The 16253-nt window shown below is 39.5% G+C and overlaps 1 pseudogene; it reads left to right on the top strand.

Moving 5' to 3' along the window:
* The first annotated feature begins 14509 nt into the window (after window positions 1–14509).
* Window positions 14510–15816, top strand: LOC471616 (small ribosomal subunit protein uS5m-like; annotated as a pseudogene).
* The last annotated feature ends 437 nt before the right edge of the window (window positions 15817–16253 follow it).

The raw sequence follows: 16253 nt of genomic DNA, 5'->3' as shown, positions 1-16253 counted from the left end.
AAGCCAGAAGAGATTGGGGGCTAATATTCAACATTCTTAAAGAAAGAATTTCCAACCCACAATTTCATATCTGGCCAAACTAAGTATCATAAGGAAGGAGCAATAAGATCCTTTTCAAACAAGGAAATGTTGAGGGAATTCTTTACCACCAGACCTTCCTTACAAGAGCTCCAGAAGGAAGCACTAAATACAGAAAGGAAAGACCATTACCAGCCACTACAAAAACACACTGAAGCACACAGACCAGTGACACTATGAAGCAACCACATAAACAAGTCTGCAAAATAGCCAGCTAACATCATGATGACAGGATCAAATCCACACATAACAATACTAACCTTAAATATAAATGGACTAAATGCCCCAATTAAAAGACACAGAATGGCAACTTGGATAAAGAAACAAGACCCATTGGCATGCTGCCTTCAAGAGACACATTTCACATGCGAAGACACACATAGGCTCAAAATAAAGTGGTGGAGAAAAATTTACCAAGCAAATGGAAAACAGAAAAAGGAAGGAGTTGCAATCCCAGTTTCTGACAAAACAGACTTTAAGCCAACAAAGATGAAAAAAGACAAAGAAGGGCATTACATAATGGTGAAGGGTTCAATTCAACAAGAAGAGCTAACTATCCTAAATATGTATGCACCCAATACAGGAGCACACAGATTCATAAAGCAAGTTCTTATAGACCTTCAAAGAGACAGACTCCCATGCAAAATAGTGGGAGGCTTTATCACCCCACTGACTATATGAGACAGATCATCAAGACAGAAAATTAACAAAGATATTCAGGATCTGAACTCAGCTTGGGATCAAGTGGACCTGATAGGTATCTACAGAACCCTCCACCCCAAAACAACAGAATATACATTCTTCTTATTGCCACATAGCACTTACTCTAAAACTGATCACATAATCAGAAGTAAAACACTCCTCAGCAAATGCAAAATAACTAAAATTATAACAAACAGCCTCTTGGACCACAGCACAATCAAATTAGAACTCAAGATTAAGAAATTCACTAAAAACTATACAACTACATGGAAATTGAACAACCTGCTCCTGAATAATTTTGGGTAAATAATGAAATTAGGGCAGAAATCAAGAAGTTCTTTGAAACTAATAAGAACAAAGATACAACATACCAGAATCTCAGTTGCAGCTAAAGCAGTGTTAAGAGGGAAATTTATAGCACTAAAATGCCCACATTGAAGAGCTAGAAACACCTCAAGTTAAGCTAACACCACAACTAAAAGAACTAGAGAATCGGCCAGATGCAGTGGCTCATACCTGTAATCCCAGCACTTTGGGAGGTCGAGGCAGGCAGATCACAAGGTCAGGAGATCGAGACCATCCTGGCCAACATGATGAAACTCTGTCTCTACTAAAAATACAAAAATTAGCTGGGTGTGGTGGTGCACATCTGTAATCCCAGCTACTCAGGAGGTTGAGGCAGGAGAATGGCTTGAACCCGGGAAGCACAGATTGCAGTGAGCTGAGATCATGCAACTGCACTCCAGCCCGGCAACAGAGTGAAATTCCATTTGGGAGGACGAGGTAGGCGGATCACCTGAGGTGAGGAGTTCAAGACCAGGCTGACTAACATGGAGAAACCCTGTCTCTACTAGAAATACAAAAAAAATTAGCCAGGTGTGGTGGCACATGCCTGTAATCCCAGCTACTCTGGAGGCTGAGGCAGGAGAATCACTTGAACCCAGGGGGCAGTGGTTGCGGTGAGCCGAGATCGCGCCGTTGCACACCAGCCTAGGCAACAAGAGTGAAACTCTATCTCAAAAAAAAAAAAAGAAAAAAAAAAGCTAGAGATTCAAGAGCAAATAAACCTCGAAGCTAGCAGAAGAGAAGAAATAACCAAGATCAGAGCTGAACTGAAGGAGATAGAGAAATGAAAAACCCTTCAAAAAATCAACAAATCCAGAAGCTGGTTTTTTGAAAAAATTAATAAAATAGAAAGACCAGTAGCTAGACTAATAAAGAAAAAAAGAGAGAAGATTCAAATAAATACATTCAGAAATGATAAGGGGGATATCACCACTGACCCCAAAGATATACACATAACCATCAATACTGTAAGCACCTCTATGCACAGAAACTAGAAAATATAGAAGAAATGGATACATTCCTGGACACATACCCTCTCCCAAGACTGAAAGAGGAAGGCATTGAATCCCTGAATAGATCAATAATGAGTTCTGAAATTGAGGCAGTAAAAAATAGCCCACCAACCAACCAAAAAAAAAGCCCAGGACCAGAAGGATTCACAGCTAAATTCTATTCAAGGTACAAAGAAGAGCTGGTACCATTCCTACTGAAACTATTCTAAAAAATTGAAAAGGAGGGACTCCTCCCTAACTTATTCCATGAGGCCAGCATCATCCTGATACCAAAACCTGGTATAGATAACAACAAAAAAAGAATATTTCTGGCCAATATCCTTGATGAATATCAATGCAAAAATCCTCAAAAAATATTGGTGAACCAAATCCTGCAGCACATCAAAAAGCTTATCTACCACGATCAAGTAGACTTCATCCCTGGGATGCAAGGCTGGTTCAACATATGCAAATCAATAAATGTGATTCATCACATAAACAGAAATAAAGACAAAAACCACCTGATTATCTCAGTAGAAGCAGAAAAGGCCTTTGATAAAATTCAACATTGCTTCATGTTAAAAACTCTCAATAATCTAGGTATTGAAGGAACATACTTCAAAGTAATAAGGGTCACCTGTGACAAACCCACAGCCAATGTCACACTGAGTGGGCAAAAGCTGGAAGCATTCTCCTTGAAAACTGGAAAAAGACAAGGTTGCCCTCTCTCACCACTCCTATTCAACATAGTATTGGAAGTTCTGGCCAGAGCAATCAAGCAAGAGAAAGAAATAAAGGGTATTCAAATAGGAAGAAAGGAAGTCAAACTATTGTTTTGAAGATGACATGATCCTATATCTAGAAAACCCCATTATCTCAACCCAAAAGCTTCTTTTTTTTGTCTGTTTGGTTTTTTTTTTTTTAGATGGAATCTTGCTCTGTCACCCAGGCTGAAGTGTAGTGGCACGATCTTGGCTCACTGCAACCTCCGCCTCCCATATTTAAGTGATTCTCCTGCCTCAGCCTCCCTGGTAGCTGTGATTACAGGCACACACCACCAAGCCTGGCTAATTTTTGTACTTTTAGTAGACACAGGGTTTCACTATGTTAGCCAGGCTGGTCTCGAACTTCTGATCCCAGATGATCTGCCCGCCTTGGCCTCCCAAAGTGCTGGGATTACAGGCATGAGCCACCATGCCTGGCCTCAGCCCAAAAGCTTCTTAAGCTGATAAGCAACTTCAGCAAATTCTCAGGATACAAAATCAATGTACAAAAATCACTATCATTCCTATGCATCAACAACAGGCAACCAGAGAGCCAAATTGTGAATAAAGTCCTATTTACAATTGCCACAAAAAGAATAAAATACATAGGAATACAGCTAACAAGGGAAATGAAGGACCTCTTCAAGGAGAACTACAAAACACTGCTCAAAGAAATCAGGGATGACACAAACAAATGGAAAAACATTTGATGCTCATGGATAGGAAGAATCAAAAAAGTACAAATCTGGAGGCATCACGCTTACCAACTTCAAACTATGCTACACGGCTACAGTAACCAAAACAGTATGGTACTAGTACAAGAACAGACACATCGAGCAATGGAATGGAATAGAGAACCCAGAAATAAGACCACACACCTACAACCATCTGATCTTTGACAAACCTGACAAAAGCAATGGGAAAGGATTCCCTCTTAATAAATGATGCTGGGAGAACTGGCTAGCCATATGCAGAAAATTGAAACCGGACCCCTTCCTTACACCACATACAAAAATCAACTCAAGATGGATTAAAGGCATAAATGTAAAACCCAAAACCGTAAAAACCCTAGAAGAAAACCTAGGCAATACCATTTAAGACATAAGCACAGGCAAAGATTTCATGACAAAGACACTGAAAGCAATTGCAACAACAGGAAAAATTGACAAATGTGATTTAATTAAACTTAAGAGCTTCTGCACAGCAAAAGAAACTACTAACAGACTAAACATACAACCTACAGAATGGGAGAAAATGTTTACAATCTGTGCATCTGACAAAGGTCTAATATCCAGCATCTATAGGGAACTTAAACAAATTTACAAGAAAAAAACAAGACTTCATTAAAAAGTGAGCAAAGGACATGAATAGACACTTCTCAAGACATACATGTGGCTAACAAACATATGTAAAAAAGCTCACTATCACTGATCATTAGAGAAATGCAAATGAAAACCACAATGAGATACCATCTCACACCAGTCAGAATGGCTACTATTAAAAAGTCAAAAAACAACAGATGCTGGCAAGGTTATGGAGAAAAAGGAACACCTTTACACTATTGGTGTGAGTGTAAATTAGTTCAACCATTGTGGAAGACAGTGTGGCAATTCCTTAAAGACCTAGGGGCAGAAATATCATTCAACTGCACAATCCCATTACCAGTTATATACCCAAAGGAATATAAATCATTTTATTTTAAAGATGTACACATGTATATTCATTGCAGCATTATTCGCAATAGCAAAGACATGGAATCAACCTAAAAGGCCATCAATGATAGACTGAATAAAGAAAATGTGGTACATATACACCATGGAATACTATGCAGCCATAAAAAGGAGCAAGATCATGTCCCTTGCAGGGACATGGATGGAGCTGAAGGCCATTATCCTTAGCAAACTAACACAGGAGCAGTAAAACAAATACCATATGTTCTCACTTATAAGTGGGAGCTGAATGATGAGAACACACAGAGGAAAACAACACACACTGGAGCCTGTTGGAAGGTGGGCGGTGGGAGGAGGGAGAGGATCAGGAAGAATAACTAATGGATGCTGCGCTTAATACCTGGGTGATGGGATGATCTGTGCAGCAAACCCCCATGGCACATGTTTACCTATGTAACAAACCTGTACATGCTGCACATGTACCCCTGAACTTAAAATAAAAGTTGGAAATTTAAAAAAAAGAAAGAATATAACCAAAAAGAAGCCATAAGAAAGCTAAACAATAAGAAAATAACCAGCCAGGCACAGTGGCTCACACTTGTAATCCCAGCACTTTGGAAGGCCAAAGCAGGAGGATGGCTTAAGTCCAGAAGGTCAAGGCTGCAGTGACCCATGATCATGCCACTGCATGACAGAGCAAGTTCCTGTCTCAAAACACAAAAAAGAAAGAAAGAAAATAAGCAACTTGATTTAAAAATGGGGCTGGGTACGGTGGCTTATGCCTGTAATCCCAGCGCTTTGGGAAGCTGAGGTGGGCAGATCACTTGAGGTCAGGAGTTCAAGACCAGCCTGGCCAATGTGGTGAAACCCCATTTCTACTAAAAATACAAAAATAAGCAGGACATGGTGGCTTACACCTGTAGTCCCAGCTACTCTTGAGGCTGAGGCGGGACAGTCACTTGAACCCAGAAGACAGAGGTTGCAATGAGCCATGATCACGCCACTGCACTTCAGCCTGGGCAACAGAGTGAGACCCTGTCTCAAAAATTAATTAATTAATTAATTAAAAATAAAAATGGGCAAAAGACCTGGACATCTCGCCAAAGAACATATACAGATGGCAAATGATCATAGGAAAATATATTTCACATCATACATCATTAAGGAAACACAAATTCAAACAATATTGAGATACCACTATGTGCCCATAAAAATGGCCAAAATTCAGAACACTGACAATACCAAATGCTGGTGAAGATGGAATAACAGGAACTGCCATCAAGAACACAAAATGGTACAGCCACTTTGGATGACAATTTGGCTGTTTCTTAAAAAACTAAACATACTCTTACCATACAACGCAGCAATCATGTTCCTTGTTATTTATCCAAATGAGTTGAAAATTTATATCCACAAAAAAAACCCATACACATATGTTTATAGTGTATAATTGTTCATAACTGCCAAATATTGTTCATAATTGCCAAAACTTAGAAGCAAACATGACATCCTTCAGTAGGTAAATGGATAAAGAAACTGTGATAGATCTGTTATGGTTTGGATATTATTTGTTTGTCCCCATCAAAACTCATGTTGAAATTTGATCCCCAATGTGGTGGTTTTGGGAGGTGGGGCCTAGTGGGAAGTGTATGGGTCACAGGGAAAATCCTTCGTGAATGACTTAGTGCCATTCTCACAGTAGTGAGTGAGTTCTCATTCTGGTGAGACTGGGTTACTTCTCCAGGAATATTTTAGTTCCCTCAAGAGTGGGTTGTTATAAAATTAGGAAGCCCCTTGATTCTCTCTCTTTGTGTGTGACCCCTTCCTCTTTGAACTTTTCCACCGTGTTATGATGTGACATAGAAGTCCTCACCAGAAGCCAGTTTAGTGCCCTTGAACTTCTCAGCCTGAAGAACTGTGAGCTAAATAAACCTCTTTTCTTTATACATTCTCAGGTATTCTGTTTTACCAACACAAAATGGACAAAGACAACATCTAACTAAAGGAACATTATTCAGTACTAAAAAGAAATTAGCTATCAAGCCATGAAAGTTAATGGAGGAACCTCAAATGCATGTTACTGAGTAAAAGAAGCCAATCTGAAAAGGATATATACTGTATGATTCCAACCATATAACATTTTGGAAAAAACAAAACTATGAAAACAGCAAAAAGATCAGTGGTTGCCAGAGGATAAGGAGGAAGAAAGGGGTGAATTGGCCAACCACAGAGAATTTTTTTTTTCTGAGATGGAGTTCCTCTATTGTTGCCCAGGCTAGAGTGCAATGACGCGATCTTGGCTCACTGCAACCTCTACCTCCAGGGTTCAAGCGATTCTCCTGCCTCAGCCTCCCGAGTAGCTGGGATTACAGGCATGCACCACCACACCCAGCTAATTTTGTATTTTTAGTAGAGATGGGGTTTCTCCGTGTTGGTCAGGCTGGTCTCAAATTCCTGACCTCAGGTGATCCACCCACCTCAACCTCCCAAAGTGCTGGGATTACAGGTGTGAGCCACCGTGCCTGTCTCCGCAGAGAATTTTTAAAGCAGTGACACTATTGCATATGTTACTATAATGGTGAATACATCTCATCATACATTTGTCAGAACTTATAGAAGATGCAACACCAAGAGGAAACCCTAATGAAAACTGCCGACTTTAGGTAATAATGATGTGTAGATGTAGGTTCATCAGTTATAACAAATATACTACTCTGGTGCCAGATGTTGATTATGGGAGAGAGTGGTGAAGGGTGGGGGGAAGCTATGAGAACTTTCTGTACCTTCTGCTCAATTTTACTGTGAATCTAAAACTGCTCTAAAAATTAAATCTACTTAAAAAAACAAAAAGAAAACAAATGAGGCATCACTTTACTCTTGTAATATGTGCAGATATTAGGAAGCTGGGAAATGCCAAGTGTTAGTGGAGAGGTGGGGATATCATGCACTTCTGGAGGACACGGAAATAGGCCTACATTCTATATCACAATTTGGTACCTCTATAGCACCATTTGGTCAGATTGGGTGTTCACATAACTAGGACCCATTCCTTAGTACCTATCCCAAATATAGTCTCTCACATCTAGAAAGGGACATCTGAGAAAATGTACATTTCAATGTTGCTTGTAGGGACAGAGAGTCAGGGTCCATCTGGGTGTTCATTACCTGGTGTAGAGGAAGTGAACGTGGATAGGTGAAGTATGATTGTTGCAGAAGTTAAAAAGCCACAGTTCTGATGTGCATATAGCAACATGTATATTAAAAATAGTGAAAAAGAAAGATATAGAATGAGATATAGAACACAGTACCATTAAAAGAAAATTTAAAATATGTGTACACCAAAGAATACATACAAATAAAAAGATCCTCATTAAATACATTGGAATAGTTTCTTATGTGGGAGGAGAAAAATAGGAGTGAGGAATGTCCATAGAAGTTTTAATAGAGTTTTAAAAAAACTAAATAGCAGCTTTGTGTGGACCAGCAGTAATAATATACCATAAACTGAGGAGTGTGATTAATCTAAATCTCTATATGTGAGATACAACTATTAGTTGATTGGTAGCTAGATATACATGACAGACAGATATAATACATAGAGATGATAGATTAGATAGATATGACTGATAGGTAGATAGATAGAGATAAAGAGAACATTCTCTCTTCCATTATGGCCATTGAAATACCAACACTACCACCACCAAACCCAGAGAGTTCTATTCTCAATCCATTTGACCTTGTTCTTGTTATGTAACTGTGAAACTCTTATTCAAAAAACAAAATACTAAGGCTTCTTATTCAGGACATAAGTACAGTGCACCCAATCTTCTAGATTCTGGAACATCCTAGAGGGAAATGTGCAAATGTATGGTGGCATAGAGGACACATTTGGAGAACTACATTGAGCACATTTAGAATCCCGTTATAACTGCAATTTAGAGTGAGAAAAGAGAGCTCTAGGAGATTAATCTACAGAGGGAGATAAGGTTAGATCAGTTCACAGATCGTAGATGAGGCTAAGGAGTTTAAATTTGGACCTGAGGTAAATGGGGAGTCATCAAAGAATATTAAGCAAAGATGAGAATGACCTGATTTGTATTTAGAAAGATTACTCTGATTGTAACATGGAGAAAAGGGGGACAGGAAGACAGAGCCAGTTAGAAGGATGTTGCATTTGTCCATGCTAGGGCATTCATGAATTTAACAAGGGACCTTGGTAGCCTGACTGTGTTAGTAGATTAGACATACAATTGTAAAGGCAAAGCACTAGACAAAATAATTTCCACAGGTCCCCCCCAGCTCCATGATTTTCAAATTCCATTTATGTTATACTCAATCAAAGACAGGAGTGATGAGGCATAAGCAGAGAAATTTTCAGATTTGTGATCAATATGCAGAACTCATGCTCCGCAGACAGAGGCATTAAAGGCTATGCATGATGCTGATTGCCTGGATAATTCTCTGTGATCAAGCACACTTTACAATTAATGATAAACTTTTGTGGTTCAGGTGAGATCTGCTGTTTTTAAAAGTTTTGGTATTTGAAATTTCATGGGAAAACTCTGTCAAATTTAATGTTGAATATCCTAAATAGGGGCAGAAGTATTTTAACTTCACAAGAGTCACTTCTGTGTCTCCCACCCTAAATAAGATTGGATTTGATAGGAAAATCTAGGGCATTGCCATGACAATTACCAGGCTTAGTCTTAGTTCCACTTGGGCTTTATATAACTCCAATCAGACAAAAAGCAGAGGGCTGTGAGGAGCAGAGCGGGTGCTCACCTCTGCTTCTTGTTATTAGGGCATTCGGACTCCAACAGTAACCCAACATGACAGTAAGCCGCTGGTTCTAAACCCTGGCTGTATGTTAGAATCACCTGAAGATCTTTAAAAAAAAAAAAAAAAAAAATCACTGGTGCCTAGGCCCTATCCCTAGAATTTTGTATTTAATTGGTCTGGAGTGAGAAGGCTTTAAAAGTTTCCCAGGTGATTTTAATGTGCAACCAGAGTTAAGAACCACCACTAGGTAATTATCACAGCAATTCTCAAGGTGCTGCCCAGAAAGAGCTGGAGGCTGGCAACATTTTCCAAGTGGCTGCCAGTCTGGATTCTTGCATGTTTGAATTATTTCATAGGTTGGGCAAAAATATGGATTTATCACACTAAAAACAAATCTGTTGTTGGGAGAAAATATTTGCAAACCATACAGCTGATATGGGGTTAATATCCAAAATATTTAAGGAATTCATAAAGCTTGATAGCAAAAAAAAAACTTAAATACTCGATTTAAAAATGGTCAAAGGACCTAAACAGATAGTTTTCAAAAGAAGATATACAAATGAACAACAGGTATATTAAAAAAAAAATCCTCAACATCACTAATTATTCGGGAAATGCAGATCAAAACCACAATGAGATCTAATCTCACTCCAGTTAGAATGGTTATTACCAAAAAGATGAAAATAACAAATGTTGGCAAGAATGTAGATAAACAGGAACCCTTGTACACCATTGGTGGGAATATAAATTGGTACCACCATTATGGAAATGGTGTCTCCTCCAAATTTATTGAGTTTCCTCCAAAAATTAAAAATAAAACTACCATATGGATCCAGCAATCCAACTTCTGGTTATTGTATCCAAAAGCAATGAAATCATGATCTTGAAGGGATATGTGCACTTTCATGTTCACTGCAGCATCATTCACAATAGCCAAGATGTGGAAACAATCTGAATGTCTATCAACAAGTGAATAAAGAAAATGTGGTGCAGGCCGGGCATGGTGGCTCACGCCTGTAATTCCAGCACTTCGGGAGGCCGATGCAGGCGAATCATGAGGTCAGGAGATCGAGACCATCTTGGCTAACACGATGAAACCCTGTGTCTACTAAAAATACAAAAAATTAGCCGGGTGTGGTGGCAGGCACCTATAGTCCCAGCTACATGGGAGGCTGAGGCAGGAGAATGCCATGAACCCAGGAGGTGGAGCATGCAGTGAGCCAAGATCACACCACTGCACTCCAGCCTGGGCGACAGAGCAAGACTCTGACTCAAAAAAAAAAAAAAAAAGAAAGAAAGAAAGAAAGAAAGAAAGAAAGAAAAAGAAAACATGGTGCATATACACAATAGAATATTATTCAGCCATAAAAAAGAAAATTCTGCCATTTGTGACAACATAAATGAACCTAGAGAACATTATGCTAAGCAAAATAAACTAGACACATAAAGATATATACAGCATAGACTCACTTATATGTGTGATATGGTTTGGATCTCTGTCCCTGCCCAAATTTTATGTCGAACTGTAATCCCCAGTGTTGGAGGTGTAGCCTGGTGGGAGGTGACTGGATTATGGGTGTAGATCCTTCAAGAATAGTTTAGCACCATCCCCTTGGTGCTGTTCTAGTAGTGAGTTCTTGTGAGATCTGGTTGTTTAAAAGTGTGTAGTACCTCCCCTCTCTCTCTCCTGTGCCTGCTCCTGCTTTGCCTTCTGCCATGAGTAAAAGCTTCCTGAGGCCTCCCCAAAAGCAGAAGCCGCTATGCTTCTTGTACAGCCTGCAGAACCGTGAGCCAATTAAACCTCTTTTCTTTATAAATTACCTAGTCTCAGGTATTTCTTTATAGCAGTGTGAGATCAGCCTAATACAATGTGGAATCTAAACTAGTTAAACTCATAGAAACAGAGAGTAGAATGGCAGTTGCCCAGGGAGATGTTGGTCAAAGGGTACAATCATTCCGCTATAAGCTGAATAAGTTCTGGGGATCTCATGTACAGCCTCGTGACTACAGTTAGTAATACTCTGTTGTTTACTGGAAATTTGCTAAGAGATCTCAAGCATTCTTACCAGAAATACACACACACAATCATAATTGTTAGGGTGATGGATGTGTTAATTTACTCTATTATAGTAATCATTTCACAATGTGTATATATCTCAAGTTACCACATTCACATCTTGTATATATATGTGTATAAATTGTATTTTTTATTTTACCTCAATAAAGCTGGGGGGTGGATAAAATAGATGAAATAAGACAACAAATCAGTTATATCATTGGTGACCCATCTACATCCTGGTTGGGTTTTTTTTTATTATTATTATACTTTAAGTTCTAGGGTACATGTGCACAACATGCAAGTTTGTTACATATGTATACATGTGCTATGTTGGTGTGCTGCACCCATTAACTCGTCATTTACGTTAGGTATATCTCCTAATGCTATCCCTCCCCCCTCCCCCGACCCACGACAGGCCCCGGTGTGTGATGTTCCCCTTCCTGTGTCCAAGTGTTCTCATTGTTCAATTTCCACCTATGAGTGAGAACATGCGGTGTTTGCTTTTTTGTCCTTGTGATAGTTTGCTGAGAATGTTGGTTTCTAGCTCCATCCATGTCCCTATAAAGGACACGAACTCATCCTTTTTTATGGTTGCATAGTATTCCATGGTGTATATATGCCACATTTTCTTTTTTTATTTTATTTTATTATTATTATACTTTAAGTTTTAGGGTACATGTGCACAACATGCAGGTTTATTACATATGTATACATGTGCATGTTGGTGTGCTGCACCCATTAACTTGTCATTTAGCATTAGGTATATCTCCTAATGCTATCCCTCCCCCCTCCCCCCACCCCACAACAGTCCCCAGTGTGTGATGTTCCCCTTCCTGTGTCCATGTGTTCTCATTGTTCAATTCCCACCTATGAGTGAGAACACGCGGTGTTTGGTTTTTTGTCCTTGTGATAGTTTGCTGAGAATGATGGTTTCCAGCTTCATCCATGTCCCTGCAAAGGACATGAACTCATCCTTTTTTATGGCTGCATAGTATTCCATGTGTATATGTGCCACATTTTCTTAATCTGGTCTATCATTGTTGGACATCTGGGTTGGTTCCAAGTCTTTGCTATTGTGAATAGTGCCGCAATAAACATACACGTGCATGTGTCTTTATAGCAGCATGTTTTATAATCCTTTGGGTGTATACCCAGTAATGGGATGGCTGGGTCAAATGCTATTTCTAGTTCTAGATCCCTGAGGAATTGCCACACTGACTTCCACAATGGTTGAACTAGTTTACAGTCCCACCAACAGTGTAAAAGTGTTCCTATTTCTCCACATCCTCTCCAGCACCTGTTGTTTCCTGACTTTTTAATGATTGCCATTCTAACTGGTGTGAGATGGTATCTCATTGTGGCTTTGATTTGCATTTCTCTGATGGCCAGTGATGATGAGCATTTTTTCATGTGTCTGTTGGCTGCATAAATGTCTTCTTTTGAGAAGTGTCTGTTCATATGTTGTTGTTGTTTTAATGAGGCAAGGGAAAGTCGGAAGAAAAGGAAAGTAGAAAGGAAATGCAGAGATTCTACTGAGAGGGTTTTTATACATGAGTTTGAGAACCTCTGGGCTCAAGAAGCAACTGTGTCCAGGGCAAGAATACAGCAGTTGTGCAGGATACCACATGATTCCCATCATGTGTTCAGGATACTTTGAGCTCTATCCAAAGCATAGTCTTCTACGTTATAACACAAAATTGTCAGATTTTTTTTAAAGATCATGGGTCACAGCATTGCCTAATGACCTTCTGAGGTCTCCAGATATTTACATAGGTAGGATCTGATTTATGGTATATTTTCTTTTTCTAAGATTATAAAAAATGATAATTATTATTAGAAGCTATATTAGTTTCCTAGGACTTTGATAACAAAGTACTACAAACTGGGTGGCTTAAAACAACAGAAATGCATCACCTCACAGTTCTGGACACCAAAAGTCTGAAATAAAGATGTCAGCAGGTCCGTGCTCCTTCTGAAAGCTGCAGGGAAGTCCTTCATAGCTTCTGGTGTTTGCTGGCAATCTTTGGTGTTCTTGGCTTGTAGCAGCATAATTCTTTCTTCTGCCTTCATTATCACATTGCATTCTCAATGTGTGTCTCCGTGTCTTCATATGGCTGTCTTCTCATAAAGACACCAGTCATATTGGATTAAGGGCCTGCCCTACTTCGGTATGACCTCATCCTAACTAATTATATTTGTAACAACCTTATTGCTAAATAAGTTCACATTCTGAGGTATTATGGGTTAGGTCTTCAACATATCTTTTGGGAGGGCACAGTTCAACCCATAACAATATCTGACTAGATTATTTAGGGTTTTAAAAATATACAAAGTCTAAATTTTTTACAGAATTAATTCATTAACCTCTATAGGCTAAGGTAACTTTTTATAAAGCTATTTCACTTCCAATGCTGTTTGCAAAAGACCCAAAGGCAAAGTGAATCCCTATGTTAATAAAAGAAATCCTTAGCTAAAATAGTGTATCCTTGAGACTACTTTTCTATAATTTATCTTCCTTTCATTTAAAGCAAAAGAGAAAATGGAGGGATTTTTCTTTCATCCAGCCCAAAATGACAGAAACTTCTTTTCTGGTTTCTTTTTACCAAATTATAGTTGAGAGTTCATCTTAAAACCTTGAGTCTTATTGTTAGAGAGGAGAATGTCTTTAGGGAATAGGAAAAGTCTCCATCTGAATTAGTGTGAAACATTAGAACCTAAAAAGATAGACCCAAAAAAACTGGAATTTTTAAAAGTTTTTTGTTTTTGTAATTCTTATGACAATGTGAACCAGAGAGACCTTGAGGACACAAAATATTATTCCTCAAAGTTTTTTATTGGTAAAACGACCCACATTGTTTTCTATGCTAATGAATGAAATTTTATCTTTCAATCTATTGAACTAAAAAGAGTATTCCTATCAAGGATCTAAGGTCACAAAACCAAAGAGAAAGAAGTTTAGAGTTGTTTCTCCTTTTATATAAACTTATACTAAAAATATTTAAGATTAAAGATATAAATAAGTAGGCAAATATCAAAACTCCAAATGTTTACTTCGCCACCACTACTCTAAAAGAGTAATAGGTTTAAAGCACAACCAGGAGGCGCTGCTTGGGCTCCAGCATGGTGACGGCGGTGCGCGCTGTGGGCCGCCTCCCTGCGCTGTGCAGCGGGACAGCGGGTCATTTATTGGGGAAGCAGCTTTCCCTAAACACCTTACCAACAGCTTCCATTTTGGCATGGGAGACTGCTCTCAGCAATGGCCCTTTGTCATCACTGGGAACCAGAGACATCCGTCCTTATGCCAGCTTGAGCCGTACGTTGCAGACACTATGCTGTATTTCTTCTCCCAGTCATCTGATGGGCCAGCAGTATAGACCGTACAGTTTCTTCACTAAATTGACTGTAGATGAGAGCTGTGGAAAGGTGCTTTAGCAGAGACTGGTGCCGGAGCAAGAAAAGGAAGAGGCAAAAGAACTGAAAAAAAGAAAGGAAAGGATCTGAACAGGGGTCAGATCATTGGTGAAGGGCGTTATGGTTTTCTGTGGCCTGATCTGAATGTCCCTCTTATGAAAAATGAAGCAAAGCAGACCATTGCCCAAAGAAGCAAGGAAGAGCAGGAGAAGGTGGAGGCGGACATGATCCAGCAGAGAGAAGAGTGGGACCTAAAGAGGAAGATGAAGATTAAATGGGAGTGAGGAAGGAGTGGAAACTCATGGAGAGGCATCAGTCATGGCCCCACTGACCCTGGTTCCAATGGAGAAACATATGAGGATTTTGATACCAGGATACTTGAAGTAAGAAATGTTTTCAATATGACAGCGGAAAGAGGGAAGAAAGAAATTGGTCCGTGTCCTGGTGGCTGTGGGGAACGGAAAAGGAGCTGCAGGTTTTGCTGTTGGGAAAACCACTGAACGGGTGGACGCTTTTAGGAAAGCAAAGAACAGAGCAGTTCATTATGTGCATTATGTAGAACGATATGAATATTGTATGAAGACCATACAATTTGCCATGATATTTCATTAAGATTTAAAAGGACACATATCAAGATGAAGAAACAACCCAAAGGTTATGGCCTCCACTGCCACAGGGCCATCATCACCATCTGCAGTATCATTTGCATCAAAGACATGTATGCCAAGGTCTCTGGGTCCGTCAATATGCCCAACCTCACCTGGGGCCTCTTCCTTGGCCTCTCCAGACAGAAAACCCATCAACAGCTGGCTGTTAAGAAGGGCCTCCATGTTGTGGAAATCCAGGAGGAATGTGGCCCTCTGCCTATCCTGGTTACCTCCTCCCGGGGGGCCTTAAGTAAAGATCCGGAGACAAATGATGAGGTTCCAGACATCAGACTGGACTGGAAAGATGTGAAGACTGCCCAGGGAGAGAAACGCTCTCTGTGGTCTGGTTTAAAGAGAGCCGCCACCTAACCTCTCTGGCCTTGTGCAGCCAGTGCCTGTGCTGCCCTGCACCTAGGAGAGACTCAGCTCCTCACAGCTTGGGGTGTTGCCTTGGTTTTTTGTTTTGTTTTGTTTTGAGGAAAGTTTAATCTTTAAATTGTTTAGAAATGAATAATTATAGCTTTTGTTTATTGAGCACATGGTATATGCCAATGTGATAGGACCTTCACATACATATCTCAGTTCAAGACTACTTTAAATATTCATCCAAAGTAGCAAAAGTAAATGAATTAGGGATACAGGGCTAATAATCTGACCCAATCAGTAATAATATGCACAATAATAATTGCTATAATAATTATAGCTAATATATATGAACTCATTCGTCCAAAGTGAATGTGATTAACTTCATTTTACAGAGCAGTTAAGTAACTTGACTACCCTGAGGAACGGCCAAACTGTTTTCC

This window comes from Pan troglodytes, chromosome 4 (assembly GCF_028858775.2).
Source record: "Pan troglodytes isolate AG18354 chromosome 4, NHGRI_mPanTro3-v2.0_pri, whole genome shotgun sequence".
Classification (NCBI taxonomy): domain Eukaryota; kingdom Metazoa; phylum Chordata; class Mammalia; order Primates; family Hominidae; genus Pan; species Pan troglodytes.
Note: the sequence above shows the minus strand (reverse complement) of the source record. Positions and strands in the feature narration are given on the sequence as shown.